Source organism: Mandrillus leucophaeus, unplaced genomic scaffold (genome assembly GCF_000951045.1).
Source record: "Mandrillus leucophaeus isolate KB7577 unplaced genomic scaffold, Mleu.le_1.0 Scaffold205, whole genome shotgun sequence".
NCBI classification, from domain to species: Eukaryota; Metazoa; Chordata; class Mammalia; order Primates; family Cercopithecidae; genus Mandrillus; species Mandrillus leucophaeus.
This window is the reverse complement of record NW_012102088.1, coordinates 746,408-755,031: the sequence shown is the minus strand read 5'-3', so window position 1 is coordinate 755,031 and position 8,624 is coordinate 746,408. Positions and strand designations below refer to the sequence as shown.

General features: G+C 42.2%; 1 protein-coding gene across 1 annotated transcript in view; it reads right to left on the bottom strand.

Annotated features, from left to right (window-relative positions):
- Positions 1-8,624, bottom strand: part of LOC105539406 (zinc finger protein 773) — a 41,201-nt gene that overhangs the window by 18,538 nt on the left and 14,039 nt on the right. The window lies entirely within an intron of this gene.

The following is an 8,624-nucleotide window of genomic DNA, read 5'->3' as shown; positions in this document are numbered from 1 at the left end:
GAGACGCCGGAAGTCCCGCCCAGTGCGCGTCGCACGTTCGGGCAGGCCTCTTTTCATTGGCCAAGCATCGCGGCTCCGGGCGCGGCGGCTTCTGGGCAGTGTAGTTCCCATGGCGCCAAACTTAGAGGAAGTGGGCGTAACTTCGGAGATGGAGATTGGAGATGATAGATGATCACGGAGATGGAGATGGAGATGGAGATGATGGTGGAGATGGAGATGAAGATGGAGATGAAGATGAGATGAAGATGGAGATGATGATGGAGATGGAGATGATGATGAAGATGGGGATGATGGAGAAGATGGAGATGATGGAGTAGGAAATGGAGAATGGAGGAGAAATGAGTGTCGAGAACTCTCGGACTCATCTGGAGCCTGTTGTAATTGGAGATGGGACTGGATTTCAGTTTCCTACCGCTGACACTCCAATCCTTCCTTCTTTTGAAGGACTCAAAGAGGATCTTCAGAGCCACAATAAAGAGGTTTCTCTGGGCAGAGCCACGTATATCTTCCTAAATTTCCTTTGGCAAGGGGACACCCAATATTAAAGTTAACGGTGGCCAAGTAATGCCTGATGTATGATAATAAGAAAAGGCTCTGAATTCTGGATGTAGGTGATGAGAGAGTAGGGGAGCCCAAGGATTTACGTTCCTCCTTCACCCCATGCTCATTTGTGCTCTTTCCTTCCTCAAGGATGCAACGTTGATGTACAGGCACAACAATAGGAGGCAAACCCATAAGCCAACTGCCCCTCAATTTCTCTCCTTCATCCGTTTCTGCTCCATGTTCCTTTCACAGTTACTACAGGACTGAATGAAGGGGGACGAACACAGAAATGAAAACAAAGGCAAAATAAATCTGTTTTAAAGAAGGGGTCAGAGGGCTCCTTTCTTCTAGTTAGCAAAGGCCCTGAGCTTCCACAGCCCTTCATATTTATTGAGTAGAAAGAGCAGGGAGGAGGAGCTAATGATTGGTCAGCTGCTTGATTGATCACAGGTTCACATTATTGCAAACAGGCTTCAAATGTGCCTAATCACAAGAAACATTTGTGTCTGGGGTGTGACTGCCCTCAGCATTCCTTCTTGGCAGCAGACGCAGTTTGTCAGTTTGCTAACAACCTACTTTAATGAGAACACTTTGCTGTTTACTCCAGTGGTATACTGAGTTGATGACAACACTCATTCTTTCGGCCTCCAACATCTCCCCCTTTCTGTCTTTGAATTAATTGAATAAGATCTGTCCCTATGTTATGGAGATTGATGCCAGTGTGACTCCAGTAGGTCCTCATGCCATCTTCGCATTCTGCATGTGAAGCATGCGAAGCAGCTGGCTCATAGCTTCCATTGGGAGAACCAGGCCCATGGTTGGAATCCCAGTCTCCCCTTCCATGGTCACACACACCTTGAGGGTATCCACATGGTTTGTCCATCTCCTTTAAAAACACAAGCATACCCTCATCTCCACGTTAGTAAGTCTACCGAAAACTTTCCACTGATAACGAGAGACAGGCTCTTTCTGATTAACAGAAGGCATAGAGAAAGCAAATCAAGGATTAATAGAAGGCACAGAGAAAACAAATTGAGGTTTATCCTTCTCGTGCAATAGAATAGCAAAAAAAAAAAAAAAAAAAATCCCCAAGGTCTACCACCATGAGAGGCCAGTCTCTTAGAATGGCTGCCGGCGATGGCAGACCCTGCTATAATGCACACATTGGTTTAATCTGTGCATTAATAGCTCTCAAATCATGTAGCAATCGCCATTTACCTGACTGTTTTGGAATCACAAATACTGGTGAATTTCAAGGGCTGACTCTTCCATATTTCCTACTTCCAATTGCTCTTCTACTAACTGATGGAATTGAATCAGTTTCTCCTGTGATAGAGGATACTGAACCACCCATATAGGTTTGTCAGTCAGCCACTCTAACGGCAAAGCAGTGTGTGGAAGAGAAATACCAATGACCCCCATCAGAAATCCTGACGACTTAGCCCTTTTTCATCTCTTTCTCCAGTTATTGATATAGGATCAGGGTTTCCTTGTATGCACTTTCCTAAGCCTTTTCTGCTCTGACACCCCCCCTTTTTTTTTTTAACATTTTAAATCCTGGTTTGTCAATAGTTTCATTTGTAAGTCTGATATCCCATGCTGTAAGTAAATCTCCACCCCATAGATTAACATATTTGCAACGTAAGGTTGAAAAGTACGGCCAGGCGCGGTGGCTTAAGCCTGTAATCCCAGCACTTTGGGAGGCGGAGATGGGCGGATCACGAGGTCAGGAGATCGAGACCATCCTGGCTAACACGGTGAAACCCCGTCTCTACTAAAAAATACAAAAAACTAGCCGGGCGAGGTGGCGGGCGCCTGTAGTCCCAGCTATTCGGGAGGCTGAGGCAGGAGAATGGCATGAACCCGGGAGGTGGAGCTTGCAGTGAGTTGAGATCCGGCCACTGCACTCCAGCCTGGGTGACAGAGCAAGACTCCGTCTCAAAAAAAAAAAAAAAAAAGAAAAAAAAGAAAAGTACATGACCGGTCTGAGACAGGGTAAAATCTCAGCACTGTTTTGAACACTTTGAGCTGTTCCTACTCCTTCTAGGGATGTAGAAGTTAATTGCAGAGGCCAGGACAGGGGTCAATTGTTCTTAGATATTAATGACACATTAGCTCCCATAGCCATAAGCCGATAAAACTTCTTTCCTTTAATTTACACTGTACAGGTGGGTCTATAGATGCTATAGGTTCTGATAGATAAATTTGCCATGTAGTTTTCCTTCCAAATCCTTGATTCCCTCGTTTCTCCCTTCATGGAGAAGGGTTCAATTTCCAGGTAATAAGCAACAGTTAAGCAATATAGTCTTCTGGTTCAAAAACCCAAAGATCTTGCAACATCACCACTACCAGAATTTCTCCTCATTATCTGAATCAGCAACTCCTAGGACTACAGCAATACCCTGTAAGTTAAGATGAGTTTTGCCCAAAATTAATCCCATATATTCTATTGGCAAAGGTCCACAAATACCAGTGGGAATCTTGGTGGGTTTGTCTCCTCCAACCAATGTAACCTGTTCTCTGGCTGGGAGGTCTAATCCTGCACTTCCAGGTGTTCCCACTGCTGGAGGGAGTGGTACAGGCAAGTTTTCATCCTCTCTCTCCTTTTCACCAACCTTGATAGGAGTTGTGGGTGGGGCAAAAGACTCTCAAATTTTGAAATTCAGAACATAACAAATTCCAAACAAAACAGAAAAAATAAATTCTGCCCCATGTTACCTTGATTCAAAAATTTCCCATTCTCTGTACCTCTTTAGGACGCTGACCAGTACCTCTTTAGGGCACTGGCCTTATATCCACTGCCAGCAGACTCATCTCGGAGTTTCTCATTTGTCTGATCAGTTTCACTTCTTCAGCTCCAGCAGACTTTCATTGTTTATGGTCCCTGTAGGTCCCTGTTAGTCCCTGCAAGTGCATTCAAGTCCCTTTTCTTCCCTATTCATCTCTATTTATCCCTACTTGTCCCTGCAGGTCTCTTGAGGTCCCTGTTTGGGCGCCACTTGCGATGGTTACTATGGGACTGAATGAAGGGGGATGAACAAGAAATGAAAACATAAGACAAAATAATCTGTTTTAAAGAAGGGGTCAGGGGCTCCTTGCTTCTTGTGAGCAATGGCCCTGAGTTTCCACAGCCCTTCATATTTATTGGGTAGAAAGAGCAGGGAGGAGAAGCTAACGATTGGTCATCTGCTTGATTGATCACAGGTTCACATTATTGTGAACAGGCTTCAGATGTGCCTAATCACAAGAAACACTTGTGCCTGGGATGTGACTGCCCTCACCATTCCTTCCGGGCGGCAGACACAGTTTGTCAGTTTGCAAACCACCTGCTTTCATGAGAACAATTTGCTGTTTACTCATATAGCCTCCAGTGGTATACTGAGTTAATCACAACCCTCATTCTTTCAGCCTCCAACATGTTCCCACTACTCTTCCATTTCCAAATATAAAGCCAATTCCTCACAGGTGAGTAAAATGCTAGACTGTTGTTTACAACACACAACTATTGATTTTAAAAGTCAAACCTTTATTATGTGTTGTCCCACTACATCCATTCCCATTGAATCTAGTCCTCGTGTCAATCTAATTTCCCTACTTCTTTTCCTGCCCCTTCCATCTGTGGGCTGAATAATCAATTTCAACACAGCCTTGGAGTGACTTATGAGGACAAGAGAAAATGAAGCCTTCCCTCCTTCTTGGAGCTTTCTGGAACTGGGTGTTCAGTACTAATTGACTCTGAAAAGGAGGGGAGTCAATATTGGGATTGAGAACATGGTAGAATTGAGAGAGACACAAGTTCTTTACCCCTTCCATGGCAACTATGGCATTAATTATTTCAGTTAGACCATTATGTGGCATGTGGAAGGGAGGGGAGGAGGAGAGTAAGGAGAGCTGAATCCATGACAGGAGTGGGACAATGTGTAGATAATCTCCTCCTTCTGAAATAAAGCACAGGAATAAATGTTTCACTTCCTTCAGAACATCTATTAGAAGAACAGATTCTGGATTATTCATCTAATAGATTATGAGTCAGTCATGAAAATTAGCTGGCCATCATGACATGAACCTTTGTGAACGAACCTAACAAACATATTACAGAATCTAGTCACACAGTACAAAACATACAGAAAATTCAGAATCTGGCAATAAGAAAGAGTATGTCATTTAGGAAAATATATGTATGTGGTAAAACTATAAAGACATTAATAGAATGATTATCAAAATGATTAACAAAAATGTCATGTAAATGTTAGCTTGATGGGGTGAGTCAGGCATGTGAGGCAATGTGAAAAGAGAAGATGCCTAGGAAAGTATGCTTTTTATCCAGGCGTGGTGGCAGGCGTCTGCAATCCAGCTACTTGGGAGGCTTAGGAAGGAGCATCGCTTGAACCTGGGAGGCAGAGGTTGCAGTGAGCTGAGATCACACCACTGCACTCTAGCCTGGGTGACAGAGTGAGACTCTGTCTCAAAAAATAAATAAAATAAATAAAGAAACGATGTTTTATCACTACTGGTTGTGTTTTACAGATGTGGTTTTAATTAAAAAAAACTATATGTCATATGAACATTATAGTGAATTGTGTGATGGTTTTGAAATAAAGAGTATATGTAGACAATTTAGTATTATTACAGGAAGAGACAACCAACTAAAACAGACTCGTGTGTAGAATTGCAAATAACATGATTTGTGAGGACACAGTAGACTATTTAATCATTTGGTTTAGGTAAAATCATTATCTACATAAAAAATTCACTTATGGCTCTTTGAACGTAGAAAACAAATCCCATGAAGCTATTTTGTTGTTGTTGTTGTTGTTGTTAAAAGCAACATATGCTGGGTTATATGTTTTCTCTCTATCTTCTGGAATCCATTTTTATTTCCAACCTTTAGGAATATTTACATATCTATAAGGAGTGGGAACATCAAAGTTTGGGTCCAAGACTCTACCTTTGGCTATATCTCCTTCAGGACTGGCAAGCACATTCCTCCGTGTTTGGGAAGCCTAACCTACCCAAGATGGCATGAAAAGCAGATGTGCCTCAGGGTCTAATCACAAATCAACCCTCAACACATGAGCAGCTGCAGGGAATGAGGGAAGGCTGAGGACTGTAACCAACTAAACAAATTTTGATGACATCTCCTGCCATCCCCAAGTTTAGAGCTTAATAGAAGGAGTCACGACCCAGCAGCTCTGGAAACTTTGGACTTCTATGGAGATGGCCACCTGGTCCTTAGACACTTGAAGTCTGGTTGCCTCAGCTAGAGAGCAAGGACTAACTTCCCATCTGAACTATCCTTATAAGGAAAAGTAGGGAGGAAGATGAGGCCACAGGATGGGAAAATATAACCGTGTCGTCAAGGTGGAAGAAGCCTAATATTTCAGAAGAGCAGTTCTGCTCCACAGCAGGTAAGCAGTCCTATGTCCTCTTATTGCCCAAACAATCTTATGTTCAAAGGCACTATCCTAGCAGATGTTGCCTTGATGATTACAAACTCCTGTGAAGCTCCAGTGGAACCAAGGAGCCAGGATCACCAACTACTCAAGAGTACAGCTATTCCTAACCACTATAGTAATCTACTCTTCCACAGATACCGCATCTTTGAGACTTATCTGGATGTCCTTGCTCTGCTGAACACTGACTCACCAAAAAGTGACTGAAAATATGAAACTTTTCCTGTGCACATACCACCCAAATACACCATTCTCTCCTCCCAGGTCAAGCCTTGAAAATATCGGTCTGGTTTTGTAGAATTTGCTAAGTCCATATTCTACTTGGGAACTGAACCTAGAATGGTAAAAAAACCAACCAACCAAACAAACATAAATAACAAATGCCAGGAGTTGTTCTAAGTAGTGGTGAAAATAATAGGGGAAATGAAGGGGAGAATGTGAGGGAATGGCAGTTGTATTGAGGACAGAGTTGGAAATGTTTAAGTTGAAGGCTGAGGACAGTACCCATCCAGATGAGCTGGATGTGGGTGGCTTTCTTGAAGGTGATAATTGAGTTGACTACCCCCCCAAAAATGAGAAGGAGGCAGCTATGAAAGAACAAAGTTTAAAATATTCTGGTAAAAGGTGGAGAAAGTGTCAAAGAGATGCAATGGGAAAAAACTTGGTGAATTGCAGTAACAGGAAGGAGGAGACGGTGGCTGAGCCAGGGCATGAGGAAAGCAGCGATGTGAGAAACTGGACATGATTGTGCATTCAGTGGTCAGTTTGCAGCTCTTTCCTCCTCCCTCATGCCACTTTGGGGTTAATTCGTTCTCCTACTCCTGGCCCCAGGATCATGGATGTGATTTCTGTCTCCTTGGAGTTTTAGGAATACACATTTCCAGAGTTATGTACGTGGAATCCAACACCATGTAGCTTTTTCAGTCTGGCCTCATTCACTTAGTGTAATGCATTTGCAATTCACCCTTGTTTTGTGTAGCAATGCCTTATTTCTATTTATTTATTTATTTATTTTTTGAGAAAGAGTTTCGCTCTTTTTGCCCAGGCTAGAGTGCAGTGGCCCTATCTCGGCTCACTGCAACCTCTGCCTCCTGGGTTCAAGCGATTCTCCTGCCTCAGTCTACCAGGTAGCTGGGATTATAGGCATGGGTTACCATGCCTGGCTAATTTTGTATTTTTAGTAGAGACAGGGTTTCTCCACGTTAGGCACTCCACGTTGGTCAGGCTAGTGTCAAACAACCGACCTCAGGTGATCCACCCACCTAGGCCTCCCAGCGTGCTGGAATTACAGGTGTGAGCCACCAACTGTTTCTTAATCTGTATCTAAGTCAAAGTTTGGAACTATTTAGTTACTAGGATCTTCAGTCTACAAAAGAGGGATGATTCTGTCAGTATTTTTTGTAAGCAACTGGAAGAATAATCTGGTCACATTCTAAAATATTATGTAATATTTAAGATTTTGAACTGTAAAAATTATCTTTTCTTAGATGTCTACTTGTAGCATAGAGTGGAAATAAGTTTTCTTTTTACAAGTAAAATGTTTATTAGAGCATTATTCTAAAAATTATTATATTTTTAGATTTTTAATCTAAAAATATTTATTTTTGTTTTCACTTATTTTTATTTTTTCAGATGGAGTCTCACTCTGTCACCCAGGCTGGAGTGCAATGGCGCGACCTTGGCTCATGCAACTCCCGCCTCCCAAGTTCAGGTGATTCTCCTGCCTCAGCCTCCTAAGTAGCTGCGATTACAGGGGCGTGCCACCATGCCTGGCTAATTTTTGTATTTTTAGTAGAGACGGGGTTTCACCATGTTAATCAGGCTGGTCTCAAACTCCTGACCTCAGGTGATCCTCCTGCCTCAGCATACCAAAGTGCTGGGATTATAGGTGTGAGCCACCATGCCTGGCCTAAACTTTTTAATCAATTACTAATCATTTTTATTTATCTTGTAACATAAACCATTAAGTTATACGAATAAGCAAAGTCTTAGTTATGGTTAGAAATCTCTTATTCTGCCATCCATGGTGGCTCACGGCTGTAATCCCAACACTTTGGGAGGCCAAGGTGGATGGATCACCTGATGTCAAGAGGTCAGGACCAGCCTGGCCAACATGGTGAAACCCCTCTCTACTAAAAATACAAAAAATTAGCCAGGTGTGGTGGTGGATGCTTGTATTCCCAGCTACTCGGGAGGATGAGGTAGGAGAATCGCCTGAACCCAGGAGGTGGAGGTTGCAGAGAGCCAAGATAGGGCCGCTGCACTCCAGACTGGGCAACAAGAGCAAAACTCCTTCTCAAAAATAAAAAAATAAAATAAAAAATAAATCTCTTGCTCCATTAAAATATTTTGTGGTACTGTGAGAAAATGCAAAATCATTTTTACCATCTCTATCATTCTGAAATAAAATTTAATTCTGACAAAATATGATTTTAAAACATGTAAATATGGTACTCATGAATTGTTTTCGGTGTTGGGAGTCTCCTCCTGACTGGGTTGTTTCCATTCTCTCTACTGTTTTTCCTACATAAATGCAAATAAATAGAAGAAAGATTCTTTAGAAATATATAAAACTCCTGTTCCTCATTAATCTTTTTTTTTTTTTTTTTTTTTTTTTTTTTTTTTTTT